The sequence below is a fragment of the Colobus angolensis genome, unplaced genomic scaffold, assembly GCF_000951035.1.
Source record: "Colobus angolensis palliatus isolate OR3802 unplaced genomic scaffold, Cang.pa_1.0 Scaffold85, whole genome shotgun sequence".
Lineage (NCBI taxonomy): Eukaryota > Metazoa > Chordata > Mammalia > Primates > Cercopithecidae > Colobus > Colobus angolensis.
The window spans coordinates 11,888,630-11,897,389 of record NW_012122376.1 but is presented as its reverse complement, the minus strand read 5'-3'; the positions used below and the strand labels follow the sequence as shown (position 1 = coordinate 11,897,389).

The 8,760-nt window shown below is 48.0% G+C and overlaps 2 long non-coding RNA genes across 2 annotated transcripts in view; both read left to right on the top strand.

Moving 5' to 3' along the window:
* Positions 1-339: 339 nt before the first annotated feature.
* On the top strand, positions 340-6,392 carry LOC105503394. Its single transcript, XR_001000474.1, has 4 exons — positions 340-1,196; positions 4,496-4,576; positions 4,661-4,722; positions 5,633-6,392. It is a non-coding gene; the product is annotated as an uncharacterized LOC105503394 (long non-coding RNA).
* A 1,335-nt stretch (positions 6,393-7,727) lies between these two features.
* LOC105503393 overlaps positions 7,728-8,760 on the top strand; it is a 14,221-nt gene continuing 13,188 nt past the window's right edge. The window contains exon 1 of the long non-coding RNA XR_001000473.1: positions 7,728-8,268. This is a non-coding gene — a long non-coding RNA (uncharacterized LOC105503393). The remainder of the gene's footprint in view (positions 8,269-8,760) is intronic.

Genomic DNA, 8,760 nt, shown 5'->3' with positions numbered 1-8,760 from the left:
AGTTTCAAGGGCATCTAGGGAGACCAGATATTCAGAGACCTTCTCCTAGATGTGCCTGTTCCATGTATCAGGGATGCAGGTTTTCCCAACAGGGCTTGTGTCATTGGCATGACAGACCTGCCTTGGCTGAGCGTTCAACTGTCTTTGGAGTTCAGCCACCTTAGAAAGTCCTGGGTTTGTTCTTCAGACTTTGCTGCTTGCCCATTGCCTGGATCTGGGGCTACTTTGTAAACCACCAGGAAGACTCCAGTGTTTCTGCTTAATTTTTAGATGTTTGTTAATTGCCCTTGGCTTCTCATTAATCCCCGTGGGTCATTCAGGAAACATACCACTGTCCATTCCCTGAGTTTTCATTTCCAGGCATCTGCCCTGCCTGGATCTCCTTGCCTTCCAGGAACTTCCTCTTCACAAGCCAGCCATCCCAGCAAAAGTTCTAACATCAGAGGTCTAGCAACTAGCCTGCCATCTTGTCCCTAGAGCCACCTGCGTGCCACCTGTTCCCGAAGATGGGAACCTCGTTGCCAGTTGGGCAGATACAGGACAATCCTGTACCAAGACCCCATCTTACCACCTGTTTTCTCGGACCACTCTGGAACCCACTGTCTCAGATTGGGTCTTCCAGGAAGCAGACTGTGAGAGGGAGTTGGCAGGACCAAAGGTTTACTGGGGCTAACTAACCCTCAGGAAGGGGACAGGAAGGAAGCAGGGCTGGAGAGCAGGTTGAGCCTGACCTAACAGTCTTGAGCAGCCCAGCAGGGAGGTGTGGAGCAAGGGTTGCCCACTAGAGGGGCCTGCATTGGGTGTGGGTGTTGGGGTCCACATGGTACCTGGCACACAGCAGGCTGTGCAATCCATATTAACTGCGTGGATGAATTAATGCCCAGGAAAGGTGCCCTGGAGAACGGGTATGTGCTGAGCACAATAGGGAAGGGCCCAGCATCTGCCTTGGCATAGGCAGAACTGTGCTGTGCCCTGCAACAGGCCACCTGAGAGCTGCTTTCATCTTGTGTGTGCATTACACAACTGCCAGGGGCATGAAGGGGATGTGCTTCCAGGGCGTTTGCTGGTAGGGCATCTCGTGATCTCTTGGTATTGGTGTGAGCACAGCCTGGCAGGAGAGGGCAGATCTCAGTGCAAAGTATCATGTCAAAAAGCAGATCGAAGCCAGGCCCCCTCCTGGTAGAGGCTCCTTGAAGGTAGGTGCACACTCATGTCTTTGTTACTTGTAAGGGGGCATCTTACAGGCAAGAGGAGTTAGGTGAATGTGAAGAGGAAGGAACTGCTCACTCTGGGCAAGGGGCTGGGGGAGGCTTCGTAGAGGAGCGGGTGTTTGAGCTGGGCCTTGAAGGTCGAAAGGGTTTTGTTAGGTGGGAAATGGGGAAAGGACAGCCTGAAGGGGTTAGGTACCTTGAAGGAGCCCAGAGAAGTTGGTGGCTGGAGCAGACCCATTCGTAGAGTGAAGTCGTGGGAGAAGAGGCTGGGAAACTAGATTGGGTCCAACTCCTAAAGGCCCACTGAAGGAGTGTGGGTTGCACGCTGGGTGCAGCAGGTGAGTGTCCTCACTCGGGTTTCACTGTCAGCATTTTTAAAAGGCAAACTGGTTCTCTTCCTGAGGAGAATTCACTGATTCACTGATGCAGCCAGTAAGTCATCTGACAAACCCTTGTGTACCTCTGATGGGATAGGAGTGTTTGTAGACAACAGTGACACAAATATGCAGCCCAGTGCAGCTCAGGAGCAGCATTCCACGGATAAGCCATTGGTACCTACAGTGTGCTCCTGTCCTTGCTAATCTGAACACATGGGTAGTAACCTTAAGCGTGTCTCAATCTTCTGACTTGTGATGAGGTTTCCAATTCTTGTTCCTGACTTTAGAATGAAGTTTGGAGAGATGTCATTAAGTCTCTAGGTTCTGAGGATTACTGTGGGGTGGGCAGAGGGAGAAAAGGGTGTTGGGGCCAGATGTTCCTGTGCTTCTACCAGAAAGTTGATTTGCCCAATGTACCACCCTCACTTGGCAGGCCTGAGCAGAGTGGCCTGCCACTCACAACCCAGAGAAAGAAGGTACAGTGCAGGCTTGCCCTGGCGGGCTCTTGGATGCCCTAAGCTACAGCATCCACGCCAGGTGGGATTTGGTAGGGTAGGCCCCCCATCCCCTGTGTCTGATCATACTACCTTTGAAAGAGGAGGGTGAGTGATTAAGACAAGACGATGAGATAGGGTGGCCTCAGCATGTTGGCAGCACCCAACTGGAACATTTGCAAATGATACTTGGAGAAAGCTTTAGGAAAGAGGCCCACTTCATTTATGAAATGACACTAGCTAATGTTTGACCTTAGTCACATGTTCCCTGATTCCTCATTTTGCCCTCTGCTGGCTGACTCGTGCAGCTTCAGTTTTAATTAAAGGTGGGCTGTGATGAGAGTCATGATCAGTGAGTGGCTTCCATAGCAGAAAGTTCTGTGTAGTTCTTGGGGGATGTGAGTTTAAGTATGAGGTGCTAAGATGAATATGTGCATACATTGTATTCTATTTCCTCTATCCTTTCCCTCCTCTAACCATTCCTGCCTCCTTCATCTTTCTAACTTTCCCAAGGCATTTTACATCAGATTTCAGATATAGAACAGTGGATGTTAAAACAAACCCAAATTCCTAATGATTGTTACCATGAAAACATGGCAACACCATTCACATTTTCTTTACAAATGGCCTGTACGGGTCAGCCCAGGCATTGACATAGGAGCCCATTGTTTGCATCCTCTGGGTCCTTGTAGTTCATATGCTGGAGCAATGTATGGAGGCACACAAAAGGGCTGAGAATGTGGCCATGGTATGTAACAATGAGGCCCAGAGCCTGAGCTTTGGTGTCTAGCAAACCTAGGTTTGAATGTTAGCTCTTTGTGTTCCTGTGTGACCTTATTGGTTACTCGTGTCTCTGTGTCTCCCTCTCTTATAAACCAGGAGGTACACAGGGTTTACCACAGGGCTGTTGCTGGGACATACACTTGCACCTTGTGTTCTCTCTCTCTGGGACTCGGGTTCTCAAGATTTGCTTCTACATTTACAGGTTGGAGATTATTCCAGCAACGCTGAGGAAACTTTTTTGTTTGTTTGTTTCTCAGCTTTGCAAATTTCAGAGATTTCCAACAGTGTTCGAGGGACTGTGATGTGCTCTTGCAAAAATCCCATATGTTTTTTGAAGAATCTCAGTTGTGCAATCTCAGTTGTGCTATCTAGAAAATGAATCGGTTAATCTAGAACATGGTTTTCAAACCTATATGGCCATGGAAAGTCATTTTGGAGGGATGCTTTCACAGGATGTAAGATTCTGAGTGAGTGAAAGCTTTTTTTTTTTTTTTTCTGAGACAGTCTCTCCCTGTGTGGCCCAGGCTGTAGTGCAGTGGGGCAATCTCTGCTCACTGCAACCTTCGCCTCCTGGGTTCAAGCAATTATCCTGCCTCAGCCTTCCAAGTAGCTGGGATGCCATCATGCAAGGTGCATGCATGCCATCACGCATGGCTAATTTTTGTATTTTTAGTAGAGACAGTGTTTCGCCATGTTGGGCAGGCTGGTCTTGAACTTCTGACCTCAGGTGATCTGCCCGCCTTGGCCTCCCAAAGTGCTGAGATTACAGGTGTGAGCCACCACACCAATGTGAAAGCTATTTTCTTTAAGCCCTTGAAAAAAGTTGTGCCACTTCCTTTTGGTATCCTTGGTTTGGTAAGGTATCATTTTTCTCGCATTGCTTCCAAGTTTTTTTTTTTTTTTAAATTATTATCATTATTATTATTATTTTAAAGACAGGGTTTCACTTCATTGCCCAGGCTGCAGAGCAGCATTGCAATCATAGCTCACTGTAACCTTGAACTTTTGGGCTCAAGCAATCCTCCCGCCCCAACCTCGCAGGTAGCTAGGACTACAGATATGAGCTGTCATGCCCAGTTAAGTTTTTTTTTGTTTTTATTTAAGAGTTCTCAGAAGTTTAACTCAAGTGTTTTAGTGTAGAATTTCTTTGCATTTATTCTCTTTGGGATTTGTTCAGCTTCTGAAGTCTGCAGAGTTATGTCTTTTGTCAAATTTGGGAAATTTCAGCTGTTACTTCGTTATGTTTTCAGCTCCACACTTTTTCTCATTTCCTCTGGAACCCTTATGACACAGATGTGAGATCATTGTTCATAGTCCCACAGGTCCCTAAAGCTCTGTCCATCTTGTTTTCCCATGATTTTCTATTCGTTTTTCAGAATGGGAAATTTCTGTTCTGTCTTCAAGTTCACTGGTTCTTTCCTCTGTTCTTTCTATTCTGCCAGTAATTCCTTTATAGAGTTTTTAAAATTTCAGTTACGGTATTTTTCAGTTCTAAAATTTCCATTTGATTCTTCATTATGTCTTCTATTTATTTTTTGGCTGAGACTTTCTATTTTTAGTTTGTTTCAGATGTGTTCTTAATTGCTTAATGAACCATTTATATAATGATGGCTTTCAGTTTTTTTTACAGATAATTCTAACATCTTTGTCATCAGTGTTGACATCTCTTGATTGTATCCTGTCATTCCATTTGAGATCTTCCTGGTTCTGGGTATGATGTGTGACTTTTGATTGAAATCTAGAGATTTTCATATTATGTTACTAGGTTTAAGGTGTTATTTAAACTTTGTTTTAGCTGGTATCCTCTGACATCACTCCAGGAGAAGAAAGGGAAGGATCATGCCCCATTACTGCCTGGTAAGTGCAGTAGTCTACCTTCCCCACATGGCCTCCATTGATCCCTGAAATGGGTGGGGGTACTCCTTGTTTCTGCTGGGCAGGAGTGGACTTTTTGGATCTGATCTGGGGCTGCACTGATACCTTTGTGGCTGGGAGGGTTTGATATTTTTCAGCACTGTATTCAATATCTCCTGCACAGACACCTTAGGGGATGGGGACTTTCTATTGCCTGGCAGGGATGAAAGTGCCAGCTCCCTAATTGGCCACCTCCGACAGCACCAAGGTAGACAGGAGGGATGTTACAGCTTAGCAAGCATGTTACACTGAGTCCCCTAGTTGGCCTTTGCTGGCCTGTGTGGAAGTGGGGATCAAACTATATTTCTGTGGTGTTTAACTAGAGTAAAGCAGCTTACTGTCTAAAAGTTTTCTATCTTGCTAAGTTACAACTTTCCTGGTCCTCTGGCTTTGGTCCTTCTTTTCTCCCTCCCTTACTGTCCACCTTTCCTCCCTCTTTTCCTTCATTCCTTCTTTCTTCTTTCCTCTGTGTTTGTTGACATTTCTGGATCCCAGCTCCTTCAGTTCCATGTCTGGTGTATATGGGCAAAGAAAAAGAGAGAGAGAGAAAGAAATGGAGGAAGGGAGGAAGTGGAAAGGAGAGGAGAGGGAAAGAAAGAGGGTGGAGAGAGAGGAAGGGAGGAAAGGGAAAGGAGAGGATAGGGAAAGAGAGAGGAGAGAGAGAGGAAGGGAGGAAGAGGAAAGGAGAGGAGAGGGAGAGAGAGGGAGGAAGGGAGGGAAGGGGAAGAGAGGGAAAGAAACAAAAAGAGAGAGTGGGGAAGGGAGGAATGGAAAAGAAGAGGAGAGGGAAAGAAAGAAAGAAAGAGAAAGAGGGACACACACCAGAGAACTAATTAACTCCATTGTTCCTTAGGTCACAAGGTCCCTATCTGATCTGCCTTCATTCCACCTTTCAGAGTCTTATGTTTGTTTTGTGTATATTATCAAGGGGTTTTAGGTCACTTAGTTGGAAGAATAGGGAAAGGTATATCTACTCTAGTTTTGTGGAAGTGGAATTCTTCTGAGAACCTCTTTTTTGATACAAAATATGTGCATATTTTGTATCAACATATATAACATACATGTCCCTTTTGTACATGTATATAAATTGTATATAAGTATTTAGGGTTATAAAAATAACCAAAGACACCAACAACTGCCACAGGTGGATTTGAGAAGATGTTGAAATGCCTCCCCTGCTAAGACACGCTCCTTCTTGACAGAGTGGGAACCCTGAAAGCTGTAGTGTCACCACTGCCCTGTCCTGTACCTACCTATCTTTTGACTCATTTCCTCCAAGCTCAGGTTTTCAGTTTTGGGTGTGTGCCACCTAAAACTGAGCTGTGGAACTGCAGCACAATCATCTCAAAAAAGCCAAGAACATCTTGCTCAGATTTTAAGATATACCATAGATGGAGTAAACTAAAACCTTTGATTCCAGATCCTTAACCCTGATTAAAAACAACACAACCCTTCATGCCTATTTAAAATATCCCCTGCAAAAGATGGTTTGAATATTCCAAGTTGGACATGCCCAGTCTTTTTAAGTTACAGCACCCTTTTTGATACAAAAAACGGGCATGACAGAAATTGTATAGTGAGTAGTGTTATAAAAATAACCAAACACACCAAAAGCTGCCATGGGTAAATTTGAGAAAGTGCTGAAATACACCACACAGCATGAGACCTTGCTGGCTCTGTCTAATAGATGTTGCTGGGGCTGCAAATGGTGTCCCAGCCTTCCAGGACCTGTGGTCTCCAGAACAGGGCTGAAACCTGTTCTGCGTTGACTCTGCTCTCCTAAGAAGACCCCAAGTTGAGAGGAGCCTCTTACCCACTCATCTATAATCAAAGCAGACTTGATGCCCATCAGAGTTGCCCAATGATTCTGGTGAGCCCTTCCTCCCTCTGGCTGTCAGTACAGGGGAGCATGGTGGGGACTTTCAGATAGCTTGGTGGAGCGCAGAAAGAGAGGGAGTTCCCCCTGACTCCTGCCCCAGTCAGTCAGCCCTGTGGGCCGAGGGGTAGCCCCACTGCTCAACCTCTCCACTCTCTTGGGAAGGACGAGGCAGCCTTGACCCACGAGGGCTGATGAATGTGTAGGTTATCGGCAGGCTCCTAGGCCACCAGCTTGGAGATCACGTTGTCCCTTTTAGATTCAGTGTGGCGGGAATCTAAAAGGTGGAGGATGGAGAAGCCTGCAGGATGGCAAAGTGAGGGACCCCAGCAGTGGGACCTCAGGAATCCACCCCCGAAACTCTGACTGGGGTGCCCGTGGAGGCTCTGAAGGTACAGCAGTCAGGTGCTCTGTGGCATTCTGAATACTGGCACGCAGCCTTTGGCCTCTGCCAGCTTTTGTGAGCTGCCCTGCACCAGGCAGAGGTGGCCCCCAGGCCTGGCACAGGGTCTGACACATGGCACATGCTATAGAAATAGCTGTGGACTGCCTCACTGCAAGATCGCATTGAACATCTGGAACATCTGGCCTCAGCCTGTGCTGCTGCAGCCAGGAGCAAATATGGGGAAGTCTGGCCAAGGAGAACGCATGCCTGTGTGGGCCCCAAGGATCCATCTGAGATCAGGAGGAACAAAAACCCAATGACCTTGAGAGGCCCCTCGGGCAGCCTGTTAAATCCCACGTTCCCATGCCCAGAGGTTTTTGGCTCCTGCCTCAGAGGCCCAAGATGAGGACGTGGCAGCACAGGGAGGCCAAGAGAATGATGAGCTCAGGGAGAGGTGGCCAGACCACCTGAGACACCTGTTGAAGTGCACTTTCCCATGCCCAGAACTGCGAGCTCCTGAGACCAGGTGCGGAAACCAGATTATACTCATCTTTCTGACCTAATTCAGAGAATGGGCAGCAGCCCCCGCTTAACCACTGCCCCCTCACTGGGCAATAAGTCAGCAACAGCAACGCTGGCCACATGGGAGGCCCTCAGGTGTCCTCAACCCACCCCTAGGTTTACTGACAGGTACCCTGCAGGGAGGAGGGTGGGGCCCTGAGCTGGACTCCACCCAACATTGCCACCTCTCCAGCCTGTGTCCTCCCTACCACCTGAGGAGCTGAAGGACCCAACAGTACACCCTCAGTGGTTTCTGAAAGGAAGCAAAGCTCTTTCTACCCTTTTTCACTTTGGGCGAGAACATGTAGCCGGGTTGACAAGTTGGTTTTTTAGAAAGGAAGCACTGAGTAGCGAGGCACTGGCCCAGCCAGAAGAGCGCTCTGCAAAGACAGCCCCACCCCCAGGAGGGGATTTCCGGATTTAGATACCACAAACTAAGAGAACCCAGACTCTGGACATGGAGCAGTACCAGGGTGAAAGACTTCCCACCGACATGGTCACATAGCCATTCTCCTTGAAGTACTGGGGGATGGTGGAGAAGTTTCCAGCGTGCACCCTCCAGTAGGAGTTGAAGTCGTACAGGCGGGTGGTGTCAGGTCTCCTGCCAGTAAGGAAGGACACGTGGCTTGAGGTGCACACTGCTTGCTATTAGGGAGCAGAAGCAGAGGTAAATGTCCTCACAGCAAAACATGCCTTCCATCTCATAGGTATCCAAGCAACTGCCCTCCTGAGGCCCCTAGCAAACAGCTTGGTAGCTGAGTCATGCAGAGCTCAAACCAGACACTGGGATTTGGGTGTCACCTAGGCAACAGACAGCTTCCCGGAGAGAGAAAGGGAAGCAATCAACCCCTGAAATCAGCAGATGCTTATCTCCTCCTACGCAATGGCCTCCCCAGGCACACAGAGCTGCCAGTGTTGCTGGGGGCAGAGCCACCCTGACTAGCTCTTACCTGAGGCCCAGTCTGCAGACCTGTGGGTGCACTTCTGCAGCACCCCTTCCTTCTGAGCAGCAGGCAAGGCCCCGTTCTGGGAGAAAGCTGGCCAGGGCTGCCGTGAGCACATTAGGTCCAGGACAGACCTTCCACCCAAGGAGAAGGCCACCCTTGAAGGTCAAGCTTTCCCATCAGTGGAAAGCCAGATTTTCTCCACTACCATTTTC